The sequence below is a fragment of the Salvelinus namaycush genome, chromosome 25, assembly GCF_016432855.1.
Source record: "Salvelinus namaycush isolate Seneca chromosome 25, SaNama_1.0, whole genome shotgun sequence".
Taxonomy (NCBI): domain Eukaryota; kingdom Metazoa; phylum Chordata; class Actinopteri; order Salmoniformes; family Salmonidae; genus Salvelinus; species Salvelinus namaycush.
In genome coordinates, this window is record NC_052331.1 from 31,797,012 (window position 1) to 31,809,355 (window position 12,344).

Below are 12,344 nucleotides of genomic sequence, written 5' to 3' on the forward strand. Positions count from 1 at the left end.
CGTGGTTTGATTATCACGGTGAGCAGTCAGTGTAGCTATAGACATTTCCATCGCTAAGGCCTTGTTGTGTTGTGCAACACTAAAACAAGTATAGATGAGAAGAATATGGAACCTCCCCTATCTGAGTTTCTAGATAAGGCCCCCGTTGTGGTCCCCATTGGGCACAGACGCCAATTCAACGTCTATTCCATGTTGGTACAATGTATTTTTTTTTTTAAATGCCGTGGAAACAGCGTTGATTCAACCAGTGTGTGACCAGTGCGATACAGCTGCGCACCGCTCTGCATTCGGGCTTTCTGATTCTTAACCCCTTTAATAGACTCCCTCACGAGTCCTTTTGTCACTGTGCCAGCTTATTTTTTAACCCTTTCATGGCCAGTTCCGGGGGTGTCCATTTTCTAACCGCCTCCATCCTATTTCTCTCTTTTCTCTTCTCAAGTGAAAAACCTTTTTAAATAATAAATGTACACTAAAGGATCCCGAGGGCATTAAAAACAGCAGCAATTAATTGTATTACAATTAAAAACACATCATAGAAGCAAACTGTATCTGGGCACTGTGAGCGCAATTCCCAGAACTTTGGAGAATGTCGGACGTAATAGCCAGGCATTGGGAGAATCCTATGGAGAATATAGGGATTCTATTATATTTGGGCCTCCCAAAATCAAAACAACACAGGTTGTGTGAGTAGTATTGTGTGTTAGTGTACTGACTGTAATTGTCCGGGCAGTGCGGGGGGGGAGGGGGGGTTCTGCTGGGTGCTGCCGGAGTCAGAGCCACGTCACACGTCGTAAGGGCTTTCTCTTAGAATAGACCTGAAGGACAGATATCTTGTTTTGTCTTGTGTGTTTCTGTCATTTTCCATCTGGATTCTGAGGTATAGCGGCCATTGCCTGGGTAGGGTCTCGATGTACTGTGAAGGTGGTTACAGTTGCACCAGGAACAAGGTTCGCAGCTGTCTTTTCCCCAAGAGAATTTAACATAAAGGTGAAAAGGGTAGAACTAATGTTACAAGAAGGAATACAGCATTAGGGTAAAGCCTACCACAAAAACAGGTGTGAAGCACTTAGTACAACTAGGGTCTAATCTCCACGTTAATCCATTGCTCTTTGCATTGCTGTCTCTCTCTCTCTTTTTCTCGCTCTCTCTCTCTCTCTTTCCCTCTCCAAACTAAAACTCTGTTTTCTTGTCCTTTTCATATCATAAATCTAAGGCTGGACGTATCCACAGAGTTCTCCAGTCAATCTTTTCTGAGTTTGTTATGGTATTGATCCATCCTATGCTATAGGTTGTGCTGGGCACTCTCTGCTATGGATGTTTCGGCCACTGTCGGAATTTAGTGGAGGCTCAAAATGACCACTGAAGTTGTGTTCTGAGACAGTAAGTTCAGCACTGTGAGACAAAGTCGTGTGATTGCACCCAGTGCTTGACTTGGACTGAAATAGGTTCCGGGTACTGTTTTATATACTGTTGAGCTAATATTCTATAGGAGGAATAGGAGCTTAAGCAGTAGAACATTTGAGGTGCCGGTACTCAGCTCCGGTGATCTCCTGCCCAAGTCAAGCACTGACTGCACCAATGAAAGGGTATTTATTCCCTGTTTTAATAACCTCAGAGTAGAATTTATGACTGTTTGTCCCTATGATGTCATGAATAGTCAAAGGCTGCATAATAGGATGATGTAGTCTAATGAGTCGGCAAATGTTGTACATTCGAAAACAGAGGGACCTTTACTGGTTTAAAGTGTGTGTGTGTGTGTGTGTGTGTGTGTGTGTGTGTGTGTGTGTGTGTGTGTGTGTGTGTGTGGAGGGGGGCCGACTCCTACTGCGAAAACAGAGGGACACGCTGGGAGAGACTGTTAGTGTTCATGTGTGTGTATTAGTAGGGTATTCCACCTAATCTAGAATATATACAACAATCTAGCATCAATCAAGCAATCAAGCGTTAATTGGATTCTATGGAGGGGAATGGGCCAATAGCAAAGATTAACAAAGAGGAACGTGCTAGAGAGGATAAGCAGAACATTAGAATGCTGGCCTCGTTGCATTTGCATATTCAACAGCAAGACTAAATTATACTAGGATTGGAGTCACACATCAATGTTTAGTTTGGTGAGAAAAGTCAGGATTTTTTATTTTTTTTGTCACATTCTGTCACATTAAAATTCCACATTTGGTGAGGACCATTGCAAATCTGCCAGCCAGTCTAGAGCTGTGAAGCATTATGTACTAATACCCGGGTAGCACCCACAACTAATACCCGGGTAGCACACACAACTAATACCTGGGTAGCACACACAACTAATACCCGGGTAGTACGCAAAACTAATACCCGGGTAGCGCACACAACTAATACCCGGGTAGCACACACAACTAATACCGTGTTAGCACACACAACTAATACCGTGTTAGCACACACAACTAATACCGTGTTAGCACACACAACTAATACCGTGTTAGCACGCATAACTAATACCGTGTTGGCACGCACAACTAATACCGTGTTAGCACGCACAACTAATACCGTGTTAGCACGCGCAACTAATACCGTGTTAGCACGCGCAACTAATACCGTGTTAGCACGCACACCTAATACCGTGTTAGCACGCACAACTAATACCGTGTTAGCACGCACAACTAATACTGTGTTAGCACGCATAACTAATACCGTGTTAGCATGCACAACTAATACCCGGGTAGCACCCACAACTAATACCGTGTTAGCACGCACAACTAATACTGTGTTAGCACGCATAACTAATACCGTGTTAGCATGCACAACTAATACCCGGGTAGCACCCACAACTAATACCCGGGTAGCACACACAACTAATACCTGGGTAACACACACAACTAATACCCGGGTAGTACGCAAAACTAATACCCGGGTAGCACACACAACTAATACCCGGGTAGCACACACAACTAATACCTGGGTAGCACGCATGACTAATACCCGGGTAGCATGCACAACTAATACCCGGGTAGCATGCACGACTAATACCCGGGTAGCATGCACGACTAATACCCGGGTAGCATGCACGACTAATACCCAGGTAGCACGCACGTCTAATACCCGGGTAGCTCGCACGACTAATACAGTGTTAGCACGCACAACTAATACCCGGGTAGAACACACAACTAATACCCGGGTAGCACACACAACTAATACCCAGGTAGCACGCACAACTAATACCCGGGTAGCACGCACGACTAATACCCGGGTAGCACCCACAACTAATACCCGGGTAGCACACACAACTAATACCTGGGTAGCACGCAAAACTAATACCCGGGTAGCACGCAAAACTAATACCCGGGTAGCGCGCACAACTAATACCCGGGTAGCACGCACGACTAATACCTGGGCAGAATGCATGACTAATACCGTGTTAGCACACACAACTAATACCGTGTTAGCACGCACAACTAATACCGTGTTAGCACGCACAACTAATACCGTGTTAGCACACGCAACTAATACCGTGTTAGCACGCGCAACTAATACCGTGTTAGCACGCGCAACTAATACCGTGTTAGCACGCGCAACTAATACCGTGTTAGCACGCACAACTAATACCGTGTTAGCACGCATAACTAATACCGTGTTAGCACGCACAACTAATACCCGGGTAGCACGCACGACTAATACCCGGGCAGAATGCATGACTAATACCGTGTTAGCACACACAACTAATACCGTGTTAGCACGCACAACTAATACCGTGTTAGCACGCACAACTAATACCGTGTTAGCACGCATAACTAATACCGTGTTAGCACGCATAACTAATACCGTGTTAGCACGCACAACTAATACCCGGGTAGCACACACAACTAATACCCGGGTAGCACACACAACTAATACCCGGGTAGCACACACAACTAATACCCGGGTAGCACGCATGACTAATACCGTGTTAGCACGCACAACTAATACCGTGTTAGCACGCATAACTAATACCGTGTTAGCACGCATAACTAATACCGTGTTAGCACGCACAACTAATACCCGGGTAGCACACACAACTAATACCCGGGTAGCACACACAACTAATACCCGGGTAGCACACACAACTAATACCCGGGTAGCACGCATGACTAATATCCGGGTAGAACGCACGATTAATACCCGGGTAGCTTGCATGACTAATACCTGGTTAGCTCGCAAGTCCAATACCCAGGTAGCACACACAACTAATACTCGGGTAGCACACACAACTAATACCCGGGTAGCACACACAACTAATACCGTGTTAGCACGCACAACTAATACCCGGGTAGCACACACAACTAATACCCGGGTAGCACGCACAACTAATACCCGGGTGGCACGCACAACTAATACTGGGGTGGCACGCGCAACTAATACCCAGGTAGCACGCACAACAAATACCCAGGTAGCACACACAACTAATACCCAGGTAGCACGCACAACTAATACCCGGGTAGCATGCACGACTAATACCCGGGTAGCACCCACGACTAATACCCGGGTAGCACACACAACTAATACCTGGGTAGCACACACAACTAATACCCGGGTAGCACGCAAAACTAATACCCGGGTAGCGCGCACAACTAATACCCGGGTAGCACGCACGACTAATACCTGGGCAGAATGCATGACTAATACCGTGTTAGCACACACAACTAATACCGTGTTAGCACGCACAACTAATACCGTGTTAGCACGCACAACTAATACCGTGTTAGCACACGCAACTAATACCGTGTTAGCACGCGCAACTAATACCGTGTTAGCACGCGCAACTAATACCGTGTTAGCACGCACAACTAATACCGTGTTAGCACGCACAACTAATACCGTGTTAGCACGCATAACTAATACCGTGTTAGCACGCACAACTAATACCCGGGTAGCACGCACGACTAATACCCGGGCAGAATGCATGACTAATACCGTGTTAGCACACACAACTAATACCGTGTTAGCACGCACAACTAATACCGTGTTAGCACGCACAACTAATACCGTGTTAGCACGCATAACTAATACCGTGTTAGCACACGCAACTAATACCGTGTTAGCACGCGCAACTAATACCGTGTTAGCACGCGCAACTAATACCGTGTTAGCACGCACAACTAATACCGTGTTAGCACGCGCAACTAATACCGTGTTAGCACGCGCAACTAATACCGTGTTAGCACGCACAACTAATACCGTGTTAGCACGCACAACTAATACCGTGTTAGCACGCATAACTAATACCGTGTTAGCACGCACAACTAATACCCGGGTAGCACGCACGACTAATACCCGGGCAGAATGCATGACTAATACCGTGTTAGCACACACAACTAATACCGTGTTAGCACGCACAACTAATACCGTGTTAGCACGCACAACTAATACCGTGTTAGCACGCATAACTAATACCGTGTTAGCACGCATAACTAATACCGTGTTAGCACGCACAACTAATACCCGGGTAGCACACACAACTAATACCCGGGTAGCACACACAACTAATACCCGGGTAGCACACACAACTAATACCCGGGTAGCACGCACAACTAATACCCGGGTAGCACGCATGACTAATACCGTGTTAGCACGCACAACTAATACCGTGTTAGCACGCATAACTAATACCGTGTTAGCACGCATAACTAATACCGTGTTAGCACGCACAACTAATACCCGGGTAGCACACACAACTAATACCCGGGTAGCACACACAACTAATACCCGGGTAGCACACACAACTAATACCCGGGTAGCACGCATGACTAATATCCGGGTAGAACGCACGATTAATACCCGGGTAGCTTGCATGACTAATACCTGGTTAGCTCGCAAGTCCAATACCCAGGTAGCACACACAACTAATACCCGGGTAGCACACACAACTAATACCCGGGTAGCACACACAACTAATACCGTGTTAGCACGCACAACTAATACCCGGGTAGCACACACAACTAATACCCGGGTAGCACGCACAACTAATACCCGGGTGGCACGCACAACTAATACTGGGGTGGCACGCACAACTAATACCCAGGTAGCACGCACAACAAATACCCAGGTAGCACGCACAACTAATACCCGGGTAGCACGCACAACTAATACCCGGGTAGCACGCACAACTAATACCGGGGTGGCACGCACAACTAATACCGAGGTGGCACGCACAACTAATACTGGGGTGGCACGCACAACTAATACCCAGGTAGCACGCACAACTAATACCCAGGTAGCACGCACAACTAATACCCGGGTAGCACGCACAACTAATACCCAGGTAGCACGCACAACTAATACCGGGGTGGCACGCACAACTAATACCCAGGTAGCACGCACAACTAATACTGGGGTGGCACGCACAACTAATACCCGGGTAGCACGCACAACTAATACTGGGGTGGCACGCACAACTAATACTGGGGTGGAACGCACAACTAATACCCAGGTAGCACGCACAACTAATACCCGGGTAGCACGCACAACTAATACCCAGGTAGCACGCACAACTAATACCGGGGTGGCACGCACAACTAATACCCAGGTAGCACGCACAACTAATACTGGGGTGGCACGCACAACTAATACTGGGGTGGAACGCACAACTAATACCCAGGTAGCACGCACAACTAATACCCGGGTAGCACGCACAACTAATACCCAGGTAGCACGCACAACTAATACCGGGGTGGCACGCACAACTAATACCCAGGTAGCACGCACAACTAATACTGGGGTGGCACGCACAACTAATACCCGGGTAGCACGCACAACTAATACTGGGGTGGCACGCACAACTAATACTGGGGTGGAACGCACAACTAATACCCAGGTAGCACGCACAACTAATACCCAGGTAGCACGCACAACTAATACCGGGGTGGCACGCACAACTAATACCCAGGTAGCACGCACAACTAATACCCAGGTAGCACGCACAACTAATACCCAGGTAGCACGCACAACTAATACCCAGGTAGCACGCACAACTAATACCCAGGTAGCACACACAACTAATACCCGGGTAGCACGCACAACTAATACCCGGGTAGCACGCACAACTAATACCGGGGTGGCACGCACAACTAATACCGGGGTGGCACGCACAACTAATACTGGGGTGGCACGCACAACTAATACTGGGGTGGCACGCACAACTAATACTGGGGTGGAACGCACAACTAATACCCGGGTAGCACGCACAACTAATACCCAGGTAGCACGCACAACTAATACCGGGGTGGCACGCACAACTAATACCCAGGTAGCACGCACAACTAATACCCAGGTAGCACGCACAACTAATACCCAGGTAGCACGCACAACTAATACCCAGGTAGCACGCACAACTAATACCCAGGTAGCACGCACAACTAATACCCGGGTAGCACGCACAACTAATACCCGGGTAGCACGTACAACTAATACCGGGGTGGCACGTACAACTAATACCGGGGTGGCACGCACAACTAATACCGGGGTGGCACGCACAACTAATACTGGGGTGGCACGCACAACTAATACCGGAGTAGAATATTATCTCCATGCCACGATCTTCCCTGAAAAGCGTTAAGGGCATATTGCTCCCTACCGTCTGTTGAAATGCCCGTTTGCCTACCACTTTGAAGATGCACGACTACTACCCGGGTATTGCTACGCACAACTAATACACGGGTAGTATACATGACTTCTAATACCCGGGCAGTATGCACAATACTACCTGGGTATTAGTATGCACAACTACTACCCTGGTATTAGTACGCACAGCTACTACCCGGGTAGTGCATACGACTTCTAAAACCCGGGTAGTACACACGACTTCTAATACCTGGGTAGTACACACGACTTCTAATACCTGGGTAGTACGCATGATTTCTAATACCTGGGTACTATGCATTACTAATACCCGGGTAGAACACGCGGCTAATTAGTACGCACGACTAGTACCCGGGTAGTACACATTACTAATTCCCGGGTAGTACGCACAACTACTAACACCAGGGTATTAGTACGCACGACTAATACCCGGGTATTAGTACGCACGACTAATACCCTGGTAGTACACATTACTAATTCCCAGGTAGTATGCACAACTACTAATATCCGGGTGTTAGTACCCACGACTAATACGCACGACTAGTACCCGGGTAGTACACATTACTAATTCCCGGGTAGTACGCACAACTACTAACACCAGGGTATTAGTACGCACGACTAATACCAGGGTATTAGTACGCACGACTAATATCCAGGTATTAGTCTGCACGAGTAATACCCAGGTAGTACGCATGACTAATTCCCAGGTAGTACATACAACTACTAATACCCGGGTATTGGTAGTGCATACTAGCAATACCCGGGTACTAAACACTACTAATACCCGGGTAGTATGCACCAGCATTATCTATGTTTACATTTATCGTTGACTTGACTCCCTGAATGTGTTCAGCACATATGTCGTGATCAACGTATCAATAAATTCAGGGAGTCAAGTCAATGAAAACTTCCAGGAAATTCCGTAAAATTTCAATTCATGACTTCATGAGAACACCTCATAGATCTATGAACAATTTTAGAAAACGAGAACTGAATTCCAAATCATTCTCTGAATTGTCTGGAATTGATAAAGTAAGACATGCTACTAATGAGTTTCTACTGTATATTTCTCCCAAGAGAGCCCCACAACCTTTAGTTTGAACACTCTGATCACTCTTCGAAGAAAGGGTTCTACCTGGAACCAAAAAGGTTCTTCAAAGGGTTCTCCTATGGGGACGACCGAAGAACCCTTTTAGGTTCTAGATACTGTAACACCTTTTTTTCTAAGAGTGTGTGTCTCCTTTCGAGGGGACAGCTTTGTGTGTCCTAATTAGTGCACTATTGTGATGCTGCTGAACGCCCAGTGCATTATTAGCCCGAACAATGACCCTTCAACACGGGCAATATACCTGTCTTGTCGTCTCTGTTGTTTTTTTCCCTTCTTGTTTTGGACATAATTCATTTTTCTTTTCATCTGAGGAGACAAGGGGGATGATAATGCCGCTTCAGGAAGCCTGTAATTGTGCCTGTTATCAAACTGCAGTGATTTTAACCACAGGATTGGCTGAAAGGACGACCCATACTGAACTCCTACTGGGTTGTCTATTCTCCGGTGAAACGCTGACTGTTGTACATGGGGTTGTACCTTCTTAGAAAGACTACAAATATACTGACCTAAAATATAAACGCGGCATGCAACAATTTCAACTGTTTATCTGAGTTACAGTTCATACAAGGAAGACAGTCAATTGATTTCACATGACTGGGCTGGGGATTTCACATGACTGGGCTGGGGATTTCACATGACTGGGCTGGGGATTTCACATGACTGGGCTGGGGATTTCACATGACTGGGCTGGGGATTTCACATGACTGGGCTGGGGATTTCACATGACTGGGCTGGGGCGCAGCTATGGTGGGCCTGGGAGGCAATAGGCCCAACCGCTTGGGGAGCCAGGCCGACCCACTGGGGAGCCAGGCCCAGCCAATCAGAATGAGTTTTTCCCCACAAAAGGGCTTCATTACAGACAAAAATACTCCTTGTAAGTATGGAACATTTCTGGGATCTTTTGTTTCAGCTCATGAAACATGGGACCAACACTGAACATGTTGCGTTTATATTTTTGTTCAGTATATATATATTAGTAAACCTTGAGGCTATGCTGTTTACCGTGTACACTATACATACAGTGTAGTACACAGGAAGGATTCTATAAGCAATTGGTCGCACCGTTTACATTGAAACGTCATTGTTATACTGTCTATAAAAGTACGTTTACACCTTTCCTTAGACCATTTTCAAGGCCACATAGACAGGCATAGTATGAATGGGTGGTGGTGTTTTACATGTTTACTAGTAAGACATACAGAGACCCTGGCTGGCCCTGTTGGTTGGGTAGGAAAGCCCAGCCCTGGTGCCTACTAGCCTGTCACAGAAATATGACAACATGACAAACCGTCAGCTATAGCCTATAGCTCTCCGTCTCAACAGGGGCAGGCTGAGGAGGTCCCCAGGGGTCTGTCCTCTCTTTATTTCCTTCGCTCTCTCCACCCCCCCCTCGTGTCCCTCCATTTTCTCTGTATGAGTTGGCCCCCTCCACACATGTGCCACATGTCCGAATACACATATTATGCAGCCACACGCAGCAGGCAGGCAAACACACACGCGCACACACTCCTGCCTCTTTCCCTCCCCACCATTGTCCAGTTGAGCTTTTCAGTTATCCCTGGCTACAGACAGTCTATCTCCAGGCCTTGTCCGATACTTGGCCAAGACACGCACACGCACACACACGCGCACGCACGCACGCACGCACGCACGCTTATGCACACACACACACACACACACACACACACACAAACCCACACACACACAGGTTGGCTGTACAGTGCACTTTTTCAATTTCACGGGTTTGTGTGTGCATTAAAAACGGTGGTGCAGTAGCTCCTTCACGTCCAAAAGGAGGAGGGTCTTCTATTAGATTGGAGCCGGTTAAAGGTACGAGTAAAGGAGGAAGGTCTTCTATTAGATTGGAGCCGGTTAAAGGGATGAGTAAAGGAGGAAGGTATTCTATTAGATTGGAGCCGGTTAAAGGAACGAGTAAAGGAGGAGGGTATTCTATTAGATTGGAGCCGGTTAAAGGGACGAGTAAAGGAGGAAGGTCTTCTATTAGATTGGAGCCGGTTAAAGGGACGAGTAAAGGAGGAGGGTATTCTATTAGATTGGAGCCGGTTAAAGGAACGAGTAAAGGAGGAGGGTATTCTATTAGATTGGAGCCGGTTAAAGGGACGGGTAAAGGAGGAGGGTATTCTATTAGATTGGAGCCGGTTAAAGGGACGGGTAAAGGAGGAGGGTATTCTATTAGATTGGAGCCGGTTAAAGGGACGGGTAAAGGAGGAAGGTCTTCTATTAGATTGGAGCCGGTTAAAGGGACGAGTAAAGGAGGAGGGTATTCTAATAGATTGGAGCCGGTTAAAGGGACGAGTAAAGGAGGAAGGTATTCTATTAGATTGGAGCCGGTTAAAGGGACGAGTAAAGGAGGAGGGTATTCTATTAGATTGGAGCCGGTTAAAGGGACGGGTAAAGGAGGGAGGGAGGAAGGGAGAGAGAGGGAGTTAGAGGAGGAGAGAGTGGGGAAAGAGAAGACAGAGAGAGGGAGTTAGAGGAGGAGATAGGCAGAGAGTTGCAGTGCTTCATTTAAACTGTTCTGCACTGTGGCTTTTCAATTTGATTAGGAGGCTCCATTTCATACGGGATGGATGCTGTGTGCCATTCAGAATGAAATTGAAGCGTTCGCCGGGGCAGACAGCCATCCTGTGTCTCCTTCTGAAGGAGGATCAGCGGACAAGGTCAACCGCGGCCTGTTGTGCCCCTCATGGAACACTTTGTGTCCCAATGGCACCCTATTCCTCATTCAGTCCACTATACAGGGTATAGGGTGCCATTGGGACGCAGCATTATTGTCGGGGGTGAGAAACAGGAAAGAGCACACTCAGCAAGGCAAAGAGTGTGGTTTTACGTGGATATTATTAAATACATCATATGTTTTGTTTATTCTGTTTGGAAGTCAAATAGGATGAACTGAAATACATCACAATAGAGAATCAGTAGATAAGATGTAAATTGTATATTATGTGTTGTCAGTTGAGAGGAAGGTACAGTGTGAGCTCTTTTGGGATATCCATGTGAGATTTGCCTGCAGAAAAAGGTTATGTATTACTGTACCTCCATCTTACCTTCTTGTATTTCTCTTGTGCTGTCTCCTAGACGATATGGACACCCCCATCTAGCAGTCAGTCAGTCAGTCAGTCAGTCAGTCAGTCAGTGGTATATTTTCAACCACCAAGAGAGTCTGCAGCATAATGGTCAGAAATGGAGACCGAAGCCAAGGGCAGAAGCGCATTCTTCCATCTCTCATCTCTCTCCATCAATCCTGTTCATTATGTTATTGGAATAACCTGCCATGGCTGCTTTTAGTTGACTTCCCTTGGTCTGATACGGCAGTCAAGTCATGTCTATTTGCTTTGATCGATTAAATGACAATCTTTGTCATTGTGTTTTATTTTCATGAAATAAAACACATGAATGGTTATTTTATTGGGGAAAATAATGATGACAAATAGCCATCACCAGGGAACTGTAATTGTCCCATCTTTGTAAGCGAAAGGAGAGGTGCTATAATATCAAATGAAATTTAAGGTCTTTCAAGCGACCTTTATTGGTGCTGCGTTTATAGTAGGAATGCGCCCCTATCTGAGATATGTTTCATAGAGAGGGTCTTAATGGCTCCGATGATGAAGCTATTTAAAAGAGTAAA